General features: G+C 37.1%; 1 protein-coding gene across 12 annotated transcripts in view; it reads right to left on the bottom strand.

The window, feature by feature from the left end:
* The window catches only part of LOC106145044 (uncharacterized), a 685,031-nt gene that overhangs the window by 108,898 nt on the left and 560,451 nt on the right, over window positions 1-15,682 (bottom strand). Inside the window, exon 1 of one of the 12 annotated variants that reach the window (XR_013436666.1) lies at window positions 14,287-14,372. The exons of the other annotated variants lie outside the window; for them this stretch is intronic. The gene's annotated coding sequence lies outside the window, so the exon portion shown is untranslated. Of the gene's footprint in view, window positions 1-14,286; window positions 14,373-15,682 lie in introns of those variants that run through there. 12 annotated transcript variants of the gene reach the window in all.

Here is a 15,682-nt window from a genome sequence, read left to right as displayed (position 1 = left end):
AAATTAAATTTATTTCAATTAATATATTAAAAACCTAAAGATTATCTATATTAATGGGGTAAGAGATGATGTCTTGAAACATGTATACATTGTTTATCAGTTAACATTAACAATTTAACATTAACAATTCAGGTTAATCATTTCTAGCTCCTCAAACACTAATCATTTCTTTATGGTAAAAACTTCCGAAATCTTTTCTTCTAGCTTTTTAAAATGTATAGTGTAGTATTTTCTAGAGTTACCCTACAGTGCAATGTGTGCCAGAAATTCTCATTCCGGTTCAATTTTACTTTTACACCAGCAGTATAAAAGAGCAACCCAACTTACTTAAAGTCTCACTTTAATCAATAACCAAATTCCCAGAGTCTATTTCCAGACTATTTGTTTCTACTGCTTTATCTATTTTACTAACACCTCTCTGATTTGGTAGGATTTGAGTTACACATGAACTAGGCCTAAATGTCATGTGATAATTTCAACTTTTCATCTCATTTAAGACAATTCTTCCTCTACTGTGTTTCAGAAATGCTCGAGTGAATTTCATATAATGTGCTCTTTACCCACTTTTTCTTCTACAAAAGGGCTAGAATTCCTACTATTTGGGGGGGAAATTTTGAACTCTATTAAAAGGCACAATTACTGTCACTGACTAATGCGGTACAGACAGGAGTAAGAATAAAAAAATTCTCTACCTGTGCTTTTGAAATGAATCCTAGCAGTCCTCTACGATGGGACAATAGAGAGGATATTAAGAAGCTGTCTTGGTTCTTTCTGTGTCCCATGGTGGCTGTCATTTCCTTTTTGGTCTTTTGCTGGAGAAAATCTGAGCAGGAATAAAAGTTGGCTCTCATCACTAATGCTATTGCTTTGCCTATTTTCTTCCCCTTGAGGTTTGGAAAGTGCCATAGGCTATAGGACACTACAGTTAAAGAGTGAGCACCACCAGAATGCGGAGCCTGGAGCTCAAATTCCTGGAACAGAAACTGTTTATATACTGAAGCTTTAAAACTTACTTTGGTACCTGGTAGAAAAAAAGATCCTTTCTCATTTATCTTCTTTTAAAATCTTTTTTGGGGGGATCATGAACACACATTTTTTTTTTCCTCTAAATAAACTTTGGACTTTGTCTACAAATAATAGTATTAGGATTTTTATTTTGTTTGTATTACATCAACACACTTACTTGGGAAGAATTAATTTTTATTTTATTGCATCATCTTGATCAGAGAAAAGAGTAGGCCTCCAATTTCTCAAATCTTTTGTGTTCTTTAGTAGAGTTCTAGAGTTGACTTCATTCATCCTCCTACATTTTTTAATATTTATTTATTTTTTAGTTGTAGTTGAACACAACATCTTTATTTATTTACTTTTATGTGGTGCTGGGGATCAAACCCAGGGCCTCTCCTGTGCTAGGTGAGTGCTCTAAGGCTGAGCCACAACCCCGCCCATCTTCCTACTTTCTTAATTTAATTCTCTGCCCTCTTAAAAAAGGTTTGATTAAAAATATTTATTTACTATAATAAGTGTTCCCAAAGTCAAATGAATTTACACACACACAGTTGTGCTAAAAGTGCTGGCAGAAGTGATTACTTCATCTTACAGTCTTTAGGACAAAGCTGTTTGTGGATCTTTCCAACATTTAGAAAGTAGACCTCAACATTTTCTGTCCCCAAGGAAGAGATATTATTTAACATCTTGGAGTTAATTTATATGAAAAACATTTTGGTTGGAAGTCACTCCTAAATAACAGACCCTCTTGATGATTCTGCTTAAATCAGAGGAAGTTTGGCATGCTTTCAGTGCTGGGCATCAAAGCCAGGGCCTTGCTCATACCAAGCAAGTGCTCTGCCACTGAGCTACATCCCTAGTCTCCTGAAATATAATTATTAATGTGGAACTAGCTCATTAAAAATATTCCCATGAAACCAATTGATTTCAATATTACATCTCAATATTACATCACAGTACCTCTCAATATTACATCACAGCACATAGTTTACATTGTAAAAAAGCAACAAATGTGACTTGTGGGTGATGGCATTAGGAATGATTTCATTTTATTTATAGTCTTCTGTATTTTAAAAACTTTTCCAAAAAATAGTTTCAAAATGCCACTGGAACATGAATCTCTTGGTCTTCATCCTTCTCTCCAAGGCATTTCTGGATGAGACGAGTTCCCAGTGGAACCAAATGTCAAGATGGTTCCTTATACACTAGAAGTGGCTGTTCTTTTTCACCATCCTGGGCAAAATTACAAATGTCCATACTATCCTTGGGGACCCAGTCTGAAACTTCTATTGCAGAATCAATAAATTCTTATCCCAAAGGAATATCAGAGCCCAATCCCTGCATACAGATTTAGCTGGAACAACCTCATAGCCTCTTTTTTGAGTGGAGGTTAAATAGCTTCTCCAGATACTAGGGCTGTTTGGAGGCTCATAGTGTTGTGATGGGAGTAGCTGTCCTTGGGATAATCAAGGACAGACCCTTATGGTGGCTTCAGATACTTTATTTAAATGTATCAGAATTCACAGCAGCTTAAAAATCATGGCAAATGAGCTCAAACTGGAGCCAACTGGAAAGCCAAAAGAATGATCAACAGGAAGGCCACGGGAACTTCCAGCGACTCCCCAGGTTCAGTTAGCTCTCATTGGCTGGTTAGAGGGTCCTGGGGAAGTCTTTTAGAATTAACATCTTTGCAAAGAGATGGAGAAGTTAAACTAAAATATAAAGGAGAAAAAAAAAGACAAACAAAAAATTGAAAGTGAGGAACCATTAGGAAGCAAACTTGATTTTTTTTTCTTTTTGCTTCCACCATAATTCAAAACTGGGATCTACCACTTAGTTAATTTCAAGAATAGTTCAGGTATTAGGAATTTGAGGGAGATAACTCGCTCTTCTTGCTTTATTGTGGAGTTCCATTCAAGTTCTGTTAAATCTATAAAAATCAATATGAAGTATATGTATTATGTGACAGTTCCATCTAAAGTATCTTGTGTAGAATATAGGGCAGACACAAAGGAGCGGCCAAGCACATGTAATTTACCCAACAAACCTACAGCACTTCCACATTGATTTTTGCAGTTTTCTAGCCCCCAGTCACTGAACAGAGAAAAAAAAAATGGCTTACTCTCAAAGCACGGGACACTTAAGGGTACAAAATGTTCATCTTGGTGTTAATTTGGAACTGTCTTTCTGGATGGGCTTTTTAGGTCATTTAAAAAATACTTGTCTTCTCTAAAATGTTATGACAGGAAAATAAAAAGGTTTTTAAAATGTTCTGATTTGTTGATCAATTTTGCCCCTAAAATTATATTATACTAGTGTTGTTTCTTAATGTTTTAACTATTTCCAAATGCAATTATCTTGAAATAGCTATGAATAGAAAATTGTATATAACAGAAAAGACAGGCTTTTATAGCATATTAAAGTACCTAATTTAGTAACTAAAATAAAAGGGACACACAGAAACTATGTTTGAGACTGTAATTATAAGTTAAGTCACTATTAAAATGACATGCATATATATTTCCAGTTTAAAATAATTAAAGCTTTTCCCCCTACTAAATGCTTTCACTCACAAGATGAGACAGTTGTGAACTTACGAGTTCATACATACACAAAAATATTGCACAGGATTTGCCTACCATCTGGGACAAAAAAAGGATCTGTCTATATTGTGCAGGGCAGTGTAAACAAGTGACATTTGATTTCTACATCACATCAGCTTCACCAACTGCAGACCGGTTTGCATTTTAACCAGGGTAGCCGACTGTGAAATATGGTCAGATTAATATTTGAAAATCCAAATAATAGTAGAGTGACAATCCTTACACATAACCAAGCCAGCCTTAGAGAAGCGGTATGGCTCTAGCTGTGGCTGCCCCCTCCTATTTTATTTACTCATAAGTATCATTAATACCAAAGATATATAACCTTTGGTGCCAATATGTCACTTTCTCTCTTCAGGTCTTTAGTAGTTGCATGCTTATCTATTTCAGTCAAATGTATTTCTTATCAAAAAAAAAAAAAAAGAGTGAGAGACCTGACAATACAGTGTTATCGAATTTTTTCAGCTGAGACCCACATGTCATTCAGCATTCAGACATGCTTGCGCTTGATTGATGGATGGGTTTGTGACAAATAAAACTAGGATCAACAGCTTTGCACCTTTTCCCCCATCAGAGACCAGAGTAAAGCATAACTCTGTAACAATAGTGGGATTAGGGATGCATTAGCCCTCCATCGACCAAAACCATCCATTCCCATCAATACTTTGCACGTAATAACCTGAAGCTATGATAAGGAAACAAAAGAAGGAGAAAAGGGACAGGAGAAAACAAATCAATAAAAGAAGGGAATGTCTGAAAGATGCACTGTCCAAATGAAGAATTTTTTTCCCCCTTGCCTTGCTGGGCTAATGTCCCTGAATGTGGAAATAAAACCTCACCGAGACTTTTGAAGGTGGAATCAGATAGACACATTATTTAAACAGAGGTTTAGAAATCTACACATTGGTATTTAGACCAGGTTTATTTTATTTATTTATTTATTTATTTATTTATTTATTTTGGCAGGCCAAATACATGCTATCGTTTCTACTGTTAACCCGTGTTCCTAAATTTGTTCTTAAAGAAAAAAGAATTGTTTCACCTGAGTGATTCAAATTCTGTAGGGTCAATTCTGAGATAATTAAAACAATCCCTTATGTCGACATGGTTTTAATGTCCAGATCCTTGGCACAAACATTATGTTAAATATGGGTTAGTATGAAGAAGCATGATTGACTAGTTGACTAAGATTCACACAAAGCCTATTTTGACTTCTTGTCAGAAAGATGCCAATATCCCTTTTATGAAAACTAATACCAGTCTTAGAAGAGTCTTTCGTACTTTACTAGGTTGACTTTTTTTTTTTTTGGTAAACTCTCCATAAAAATTTATCTGCATTCTCAATTCATAGAATATTTTGATGATAATTTCATCATTTTCCCCACAAACAATGGACCGTTAAGCTTATTTATTCAGGTTTTTTGTTCCTTTTCTTCAGAGAGCTTTTGATTTTTGTATTACCTATCATATTTGTTCTAATTTACAATTTATTCTAATTGGCCATTGAATGGGCTAGCATGGCTTTCTCCTGGGGAGGATGGACATTAGTGATATTTGTTCTTCTCTGAAGAAGAGCCGGAAAGAGAGGAAAAGCCCAAGTTCTAATTGTGGAGCCACTGATCTTGGGAAAGGCACTTCATCATTTTGCTTCAGTTTTCATACTTAGAATAAGGAGGGAATTATGCTGTCTAATTCATCGTTATTGTCATCATCACCACCATTATTAATATTACCATTATTCTTTATTGACACACTGTAGTGCTTCATTTCCTACTTGAAGTTTGCAAAGTGTTGGGAAGAAAGAAGTAATTTAATGCCATCCTGCTTTTTAGTTCGGAGGGAAGATAGAAGTCCTTCCCTTTATTTAAGTAAACATAGAAAGAAATGAGATAGATTGCTGTGTCTCCAAATAAAGAGTGTAGGCAATTCTTAGGATAGGACAGTGGCCCTACGTGTCAGACTAGGGAGTCTAAGAGATTAAAAGAGTTTCCAAAATCAAAATAATGTGAGGGTGGTTTATTGTTTTATTTGTGGTTTAAATTCTAGTTTTATTGCCTGCACTTAAATCTTACTTCAGGCAATGTAAAGTCAACTAAAGGTAAATTATGGAATCAAAAGGTAGATTTGGGCATCTCTTGTTGAAGGTCATTGGTATATTAATCAGGAAATACAGTATGTTTCTATAATTACAAAGAGAACAGTCACATTTTAATTATAATTCTTTGGACCTAAAATGGGTTAAAATTATTAAAGCCACATACATTTGACATTTCAGGTCAGATAGCATTTCACGTATTTCAGTGAAGCTGGTACTTGCTCTGAAAAATCTCCGTCTCAACTAAAAACCTGTAAGGTAACAAGCCTGATTAAAGGCACATGATTTACTTTTTTTGGCCCTGAATTTGACCCATTTTATAATTGGTAAAATCCAGTGGATATTTTCTTTCAGATTCTAAGAACAAGGCCAGTCTCGGGGCATTCCAAGTAAGTGATCTTGTGGAGCACCTCTGCTGAAGCGCAAGGAGCCCCCAACATCCAATTCTGATACCTGCGAGTGGGTTCGCTTCATCCTTGATGAAACTGTTCACTACTACTTGTACATGTTCCCTTAAAATTAAAAGCAGATACTGGCCGCTGACTCTGGCTACCTTTATCATCGCATGGAAGAAAAGTTCCAGGTTTCCAGAGGCCTACTGTTTTAATATTAAAGGACGTTAGGAAGTGGGTCGATGTTTTAGTATCAATGGGAGCATGACCTCTGCTACTACTGCAAAACATCCAGTGTGTGCTGGATTGAGATCTTTTCTTCATAGCATCGTCAATCTTTGGCTTTCCATGAAAGCTTTTTGAAGTGCTTTTACATCTACGACCCTGTATAGAACCCTCCCATGTGGTTCCACTTAAGGTCACAGGAATGAAAAACAGGATTGAAATACACACATGCATCTGGGCTCAATGAGAATGACACAGTTCCCCCGCGTGGCAGATGTAAATGTAGATCTTTGGATACTGCCTGAATATGTGTTACACGTATATCCTTTAGGAGAGAGGACATTCTGAAGATAATGTTTGTGTCTTGACCAAGACTCATTATATGCAACCTAACACAGTGCCTTTAGGCACTCCTAAATATTAATTACATGGAAAAGAGTGTGTGCGTGTGTGTGTATGTGTGTGTTCACGAGAAAAAAATATACATACATTTCTAAAGAAATAAAAAATCAAAACATGAATGTTTTGAACACATTTATTCTAAATATTAAAGTATGTTGGCATAATGTTAAACAAAAATGTCTGCTTTTCTGTTTCTCTAGAACTCAGTAACAGCCCAAAGATAAGTGTATGATGATTACTGGAGTCATTATTATAAAGTTTATATTATATTATAAACTTATAAAGTTTACATAAAGTTAATTATTATAAAGTTTGCTCAGCTAGGTGCAGTGGCACACACCTGTAATCCCAGTGGCTTGGGAGGCTGAGGCAGGAGGATTGCAAGTTCAAATCCAGCCTCAGCAATAGTGAGGCACTAAGCAACTCAGTGAAACCCTGTTCTTAAAAAAAAATACAAAATAGGGCTGGGGATGTGGCTCAGTGGTTGAGTGTCCCTGAGTTCAATCCCGGTAACTTCCATCCCCCCCCCCCCAAAAAATGTTTGCTTAATTGAAACTGTGTTCCCTTACTCAGTTCTATCTGTATATAATAGTAAGACACTCAAAGTAAAGGTAAAAACATCATAGCTGGAATACAAAATAGGAAATAGGAATTCCTAAGACTGGCATAGTTTTTTCTCTTCTTCCATGTTCAGTGCTAAACCTCCTCATGTTTTCTTTCCTGTTCACAATGGATCAGGGATGTAGTACTCAAAGACAGAGGCCTGTAGGTGCTGCCCATTTCTATCAGTAAAGCTTCACTGTAACACAGCCATGCCTGTGGGTTTGTGTATTTCCCATGGCTTCTTTCACATCTCAAGGGCACCTTGAGTAACTGGGACACATACTAAATGACACAGGATGAACCATGTTCTCTCCCAACCTCCAAATTTGTGTTGAAGTCCTAACCCCCGGTACTGCAGATTGTGACCGTATTTTGAACTACGTCATTGATGATGAGATTAGTTCAGGTAGGAGGAGGTCATAGTAGAGCAGGTGAGCCTCTAATCTGGTATGACTGGTAACCTTCCAAAAAGGGGGAATTTGGAAACAGATATGCATCTAGGGAGCAGGTCTTGGGAAGGCAGAGTTTGGGGTGATGCAGCCCAGGAAAGCCAGAAATGATCTGCAAACCACCAGAAGCCAGGAGAGAGTCCTGGAATTGGTTTGTGCCAACTTAGACGGAACCAAGCTTGTGAACACCTAGATCTCAAATACACAGCCTCCAGAACCCAGAAATGATGAATTTCTGTTGTTTAAACCACCCAGTCATACTTCATTATGGCTATCCTGGCAAACTCATAGGCCATAAGACCCACAAAGCTTATATTTACTACCAGTCACTTAGAGACAAAGTTTGCCAACTCCTAGTCTAAGACTTAGGTTTGTGAGCATTGTCACAAGAAACTTGAGGTAGGATACAAAAATAAATAAACAAACAAACAAATAAATAAATATTACAAAATAATAAAAAAGAATAGACATGATCCTGATTTTATTGCTGATTTTGCTAATGTGCATATTCTAAAACACACACACACACACACACACACACACACACAGAGTTCAAATATCTGCATATTCTGACTTCCTAGGAAGAAGTATCTGTGAAAGATATTGAGGAAATTGAGTAACAAATTAAAAATTAATTTAGCCTGAATCTGTGAAATCACAAGATCAAACTGTCATTGACTGAATTTAGACCTTCCATATCTGAATGCCATTAAACTTAGCTGATCCGTAGGACCCACCTTTGGTCATAGCAAAACACTCCCTGCAAGTTTGAAGCTCCTTAACAACTAAAAATTTTTTTATGGGAAATTTCAATGATTAATGTGTCAGTGGAACACAAACATCTGGTTTACATTTCTCTTGAAATGTGAATGAGGTTATAATTAAAGGATGGGTTGTTTGGGGAAGGTCATCGTTTGGCAAAAGGATGCCTAGTTTTGCTGATTCTATTACCCAGCAGATGGAGAATTTTGCTTTCCTCAAGAAACATCTCAATCCTTTATTTTGTAGGTAATGTCAGAAAGGAGAAGCCAATTTTGAATCCTATGGAGAATAATTGCCAAATGTTTAAGGATTAAAAGTATTTCATGCAATTAAAGATAGAATATCTATGTATTTTTCCTCTGAAGACATATATATTACTGATTGATTGATTGCAATACAGGGGATTGAACCAGGGGGCGCTGTGCCACTGACCTACATCCCCAGACCTTTTAATTTTGAGACAGTGTCTTGTTAAGTTGCTGAGGCCGGCCTGGAACTTGTAATCCACCTGCCTCAGCCTCCTGAGTTGCTGGAATTATAGGTGCGTGCCACTGGGCCAGGTGTGATATTTATTTTTAAACATTTTCTTGACCTATGACCCATGATCAAAATGATAAAAGAGGCTGGGTAAATGGAAAGACTTCTGGAGAGATTTCTCCACATTGAAAAAGAGTCCAGGTGGCACTCAGGAGCTAGGTGTTCTCTAAACCCTGACTCCTCAAAGTGGCGTTGGGGCTAGCAGCATCACAGGACAGTTTGTTAGAAATGCAGAATCTCCAGCTACGCCTTGGAACTAACGGATTAAAACCCACATTTTAACAAGGTCTTAGGTGATTCATAAAAACATTAAAGTTTGAGGCGCACTGCTCTGTGTTTGAGCACTGGCCAATTGTTGAGACGTGGATTAGTGAGAAAAATTTCAGTCACTCCCTGCTAGTTCTCGTCCATCTCTCTGCGTGGTGACTGCCTGTAAGATTGGCTCTTCTCTCCCTCTTCTTCTTTCCCTGATTCTTGAGATCTTTCCTGGAGAGTGGAGCTCTGACCATGTATCAGTCACTCAAGTGCTTTGCATATATTAAATGCTCTATTCCTTGAAGTAAGTTTATGAGGTAGCACCATTAGCCTCCCCATGTGAACAGATAAGGAATAACTTGTTCTGAGTTAGGTAGGCAGCTTGTATATGACAAAGCTCGTATTCAAAGCCCATGCTCTTAGCCAATCACCTCTCCATCCAACTGTCTTTCATTCTCATGCTGATTATAAAAACAGTATTCTAAGCAAACTTAGAAAAATTAATGATAAGGAAGACATCATTTCATGGACCTAACACAGTAGTTCCAAATATGTCAAATATCTTGAAAACAAGAGAGACATACTCAGTTACGAGCTACATCTTATACCTACCCAGATCATTAGTTAGAAATAGAGGCAGAGACTGGAACTTAAACTGGAGTTTAAGCTGCTCACAATTCCAAATAAATGTATTTTGACAGATTGGAAAAATCTCATCTTATATCCATGTCAGTTCTGCTGCTGCAGACATAGTTCTGTTTTAATACTGTTCCTGTAAAATGCTAAGCTCCAAATCCCTTGGTTTGTTTGGATATACTTGGACACCCTGAGGGCACTTTATGGCCTGGTACTCAGAACTCATTTCATGGGATGGTTCCATGGGACCAGTTCCCACCATATTCCAAGCCTGCATGTCTACAGAGGACTTGAGACGTCATCTGGGCCATTTTTTGGTACACAGGGGAAGGCAGCTGTCAGGTCGGGAAGTCAGGGAGCTGTGGCCTTGGTTAGATCAGCTTTCTCAATTCAAATTTTTGCCTTAATAATTAAAATCATTCCATCTGCCACAGGTCCCAAATGAGATGTATGTTCTTCATGTGTTGATGGAAATCCATCCACATGCTTATAATGTCTCTTGGTACAATGAATTTGAAACATTAACAAACACATAGTGGTATAGTTCTGTGTGTTTGGGAGAGGTTTACTAAAAATACATTGTACCCTAGGCTTACCCTGAATTAAACTTTTGGTCACATAGGAAGAGTGTGTGTGTGTGTGTGTGTGTGTGTGTGTGTGTGTGTGTGTGGTGGTGAGGATTTCTTAAGGAGCTACATGGATTTACTTCTCATTTTCCTGAGGAAGAGAAACTTCCTGCCTATTCCCTGACAGCTACTGGTCCTTACTACAAATCGAAATCTCTAAGAAAGATGTGACATGCTTACACAGAAGAAAGAACACTACCCTAGACGCAATCCTAACTGTTGCTTGTTAGCTCTGTAAGCTTGAGTGAGTTAATTGGGGTAATGATTCTTACCTGAAGATCATTATGAGCACTAAATGGGGTCACTTTAGTGAAAGCCACAGCAGGATGTCTGTTATATTCAAAATCTTAAGATGTCTTTCTTCCCCCCTTTTATTTGCAAGCTGCTCTCTTGGAATTTGGGGTCTCTTTTAAGTACAATTTCACACAACTGGAGATTCTCCCCTCTGTCCTCTACTACTTTAATGCATATCCCTCCATGACTCTTGGAGGACCTGGAAGCCATTACCAGCATTTATCACAGTCTTGGTTTCCCTTAGCCCAGCTCCTGTAGAATTACACTGTGGTCAGGTCTCATGGCCATGAATCTTGCATGCCTAAAGTCCTACATCTTGCCAAGGCTGGGCATGAGCTACAGGGTCAGGAAAGGGTGGGCTGGTGGGGACCAGAGAACTCAGTTGCTAATGACTAAGATTCCATGTATTCGGGTATTTTAGGGAGAAAGTATTTGATTGTTAGTAAGACATAAGAAGTTCATGAAGTTCTTACAGTACACTGTACACTAAGTGCTTCCCATTCCTTTCCTCATTTGATCTTTACAGAAGCTCTGCAAGATGGGAATTGATATTTTTATCTTGCAAACGAGAAAACGGAAGCTCAGGGAAGTGGTTGTGGTAGAGAAAACGTTATTCACCAGATTGTTTTTCACTTCTTGGGCACTTAGGAAGATGACATTTGCCAGCCTCCTTTGTAATTTGGTTGGGGCTTTAGGAATGGGTGTTAGCCAATAGAACCAGAGGGAAATTTCAGAAGCCCCCTTCCAGGACTGGTTCCAAAGAGGGCCCCTTCAGGTCTTGCTTTGCCTACCAAATAATCTTGGAAGACACACATTAGATGGCAGAGCTACAGGATAAAGGAAGCACATATGACCCAATTTAAAAAAAAAATATTTGGGGGTTAGCTGAATGACAACTGGGTTTGGAGCCAAGTTCTTTAGATGTCACTGATTCAACACTTGGTGCGTAGTCTATGATGATATTGATGATAGATATAGGAAAGTGAATAAAATGCAAAGAGAGAAAAAGCTAAAACTGTGCTTTGGTTTTGAAAAGTAATATTGATTATAGCTGTTCAAGTGAATTATCACACAATTACTGTTTCAAAAACAATGAGCCAGGCACAATGGCCACACCTGTGATCTCATTGGTTCCCAGGAGGATCGTGAGTTCAAAGCCAGCTTCAGCAAAGGCGAGGCACTAAGCAACTCAGCGTGACCCTGTCTCTAAATAAAATACAAAATAGGGCTGAGGATGTGATTCAGTGGCCAAGTGCCCCTGGGTTCAGGCTGGGGATGTGGTTCAGTGGCCAAGTGCTCCTGGGTTCAAGCTCGGTATCCATCACCCAACCCCTGCAAAATAATGATTAACTATTGGTAAACTTGATATCATTTTGGAGCTGACTTGATGAGTAAAAAGTGTGATTAGTAAGTTAAAAGGCACACCCAACTCCAGTACTTAGCAATATAGGCTTGATGGCCATGATTATTCTAGCACAATAGTTAAGTTTACAACCTTTAAAAATTAGAACAATATAGGTCAGAAGTGAACAAATGTTAGAAGAAGGCCCTTCCCAAATTCCTAGTCCTAATGACTCTTTCTTGTGTGCGCTTATATTGTACTGAATTTTAAGGCATAACAAGATGATATTATACAGACACAACAGCAGTGGCTGGAAGCAACCTCAGAATTAATCTAATATTTTGTTTTCAGGCACATGTTTACTGCTAGACGAGTTTTATCAGCTATATCACATTATCACAAGTCTCTCAAAAGTACTATTCATATGTTACATGTTATATATGGTATAAGTCTCTTACCATCAGAATTATTGTAATCTGCTTGAGAGGAACATTTATTGAAATATTCCCTTTATGAGAAGAGAATTTTCCAGTATTAGAAAACTTAGACCATTCAAAGGAACTTAAACACAATAAGGGTGTATTTCCTCGAATAATGGCAAACTTATAAAGTAGCTTTTACGTACAAGTGCATTAAGTGTATCAACTCATTTAATTCTTACAATAGCCCTATGAGGAAATAAATGGAGGCCACAGAGAGGTTAAATGATTTGTCTAAGATTATACACCTTTTGAGGGGAAAAGCCAAGATCGGAACTCAGCCAGTTTGGTTCCAGAATCCATGTCCTTTAACCAACTCGGTCTCCTGAGGCCCTCAACAGTAACTCCCTCCCCAACTCCCCATCCCCATCCCACCTCCCGTTCCTACAACAGGCCTTATTCTTCAAGTTATCTATATACAACTCAAGTGACAAATCAGTGTGGACTTTCTCAAAACCATTATTTTGATCACATATTATATTTAGGTCCTTAGGGTTGACATCTTGCTGCCAAAGACATTATAGAAAATCTGATGCACATCTCAGGGGGCAGACTATTCCAACACAAGGATTTTGCAAACAAATTAACTTATAGTTTGTTGGCAAAACAGAAATTATGATTAGCAGCAAGACAGGCAATGGCAAAAAAACATACTGTACAACATTAATGAGTCTTCTTCCTGAGGGTCTTCTGGGGTCTAAGTTCAGGGGAAAAGATTTTCTTTATATTGCAAAACAACTCTATGAAATATATATCACTTATTTATTTGAATTTCCAATGCCATAGGTTTTAAATTGTACAATTAGCTGAAGTACCAATAAGAAAGTAAAAAGTATTGCCAATTAAACTAAGAGAGTTGCAAGATGTATTCTAGAATCCAGAGATGTTAAAATGAAGAAAGAATGCATCTTAATTCTGATGAGCTCCCTGTAATCCCCTATTACAGAGGAGGAAATAGATTTCATGAAGTTAAACTGCCCAAGATCACTTGGATGGTGAGTGACAGACCAAAGCTCACATCCAGGTGGGTCTAACTTAAAACCAATACTTTAACCACTTCAGAAATTTGAGTCTCAGCGTTTGTTTACATTACATAAAGCAAAATTAAATATCTCTCTCTTATAGACTGGTAACTTAAATCCCAAGGTACCTCTTTTAAGATCTGAACATTCAATCAGATGGTTTATATTGGCCAAATAGGCCAAGAAAAGGAAATCAATCTTAACTTCATTTTTAGCTCTGTGGACAGCTTCAACATTATAGCTTTCAAGTGACTGTTTCTCTTTGTCCTGAAATCATTCCTCCTCCCAGCTTATAATGAGAAAGAGCATTTTTTCCCCTTATAAAATGAGATCTTTGTTTCTGAAGACATTACTTGGCGTGCTATTCAGTTCATGAACAAAATACAATTTCTTCTACTTTTAATAACTCAAGATGTTCCATAACTATGTCATGGTTTGAGATTTGAGAATGAGCAAACAAGACCACACGAAGCTTAAAGAAGCACAGAACAATTTCATAAAAATATTTTCAGCAATAAAGACCCACAAGACAGAAAAACAGAAAATGCATACATACTCAGCTCAGAATTCCAGTTTTTTTTTTTTTTTCCAGGAGGAGACAGCAGCTTTAAACATTGCCTTCCTCTTGTGCGAGACTATACATGCTCAGTACACAACTTCATGCCTGTTCTAAAAGCACTATGAGCCATTGTTATATGATGGTCCCTTGAGGCTAAGGAAAAATGTTATTGGTAGTTTGAAAGAATAGGTTTTAATATAGGCACTTAATTTTCTTTCCATATACTCCATGATTAAAACAAGGTTTGCCCCATTTTCTATTTTTCTTTTAAAAACCCTTTTTACCCACATCAGCGAAACAATATACTATGTTGTGATTGTGCCTCTGAGTATCCAGAGTTTAGATGCAACTAGGGTCCATCTCTTCTACTGTATCCTGGCAAAGAGTTAACTTTAGTGACTTTGGAAACATTTAATTTTTGGTTTTTAAAAAAATTAACCCCATAGGTAAAAGTAAATAGTGATATAATTTACTAAATATAGTATATGTGTGTGTGCCTGGGATTATAACTAATGGCCTTCTACATGCTAAGCATGTACTCTGGACCTGAGCTACACTCCAGACCTAGAGTTACCTTTAAAACTAGTTCATAAGATTTTTGAAAAATGTATAGCTCTTTAGCAATTGTTGAAATAAAACACTTAAGTTCTTAACATTTAAATGTATATAAATTTGACTAATAAATGTAGGGATATTTGGGACACTTACAGTTACTTCTCTTACCCATGATGATATTATAACATTGTCAATGATTTTGGGCTACAGAAATAATATGTCATTTATTTCTATAAATATGTCTCTATGTTTTTCTCTAATTACTTTTAAAAATCCAAAGAATAAAGAAAAAAAAATTCAACCTCTGAGATTATTATAGTTGGAAAGATTAAGGAAACTACTATAAACTGGCAATTTGGATTCAAATCCAGGTTTAACTATAAACTTATGCTTTTTTTTAACATAACATTTTTTTTTTCACTATCATTTTATACTAATTGAAGCTAGGTGAACAAATGTGCTTTGATTTCAAAAGGAATGAATATGGAATATTCTGACTTAACAGGGACATACACATAACCAGAAAAAAATGTTAAAATAATCACACAAATTGAAAGTCTGGGCTTGGGTCCAGTTGTTAACAAAACTAGAATGAATGTCTGAGTTGTGTTGGGATTAGACAGTCAGTTCTAATCCATTCAATTTCACTGACATGAACCCTTCCTATGTGCTGGATACTATATGAGGTATTTTTTTTTTTTACATAAAATTTCTTCCCAGTATCTTTAAGTTAGGTATTATGGGCACCCACTTCAAAAAGGAGAAGACTGTTCAGATGGGTTAGATTCGTCCGAGGCAACCATGCTGACGTATGGTAGAGCTAAGCATGCTCAGCTCT

The sequence above is a fragment of the Ictidomys tridecemlineatus genome, chromosome 3 (assembly GCF_052094955.1).
Source record: "Ictidomys tridecemlineatus isolate mIctTri1 chromosome 3, mIctTri1.hap1, whole genome shotgun sequence".
Classification (NCBI taxonomy): Eukaryota; Metazoa; Chordata; class Mammalia; order Rodentia; family Sciuridae; genus Ictidomys; species Ictidomys tridecemlineatus.
This window is presented reverse-complemented; position numbering and strand designations above follow the sequence as displayed.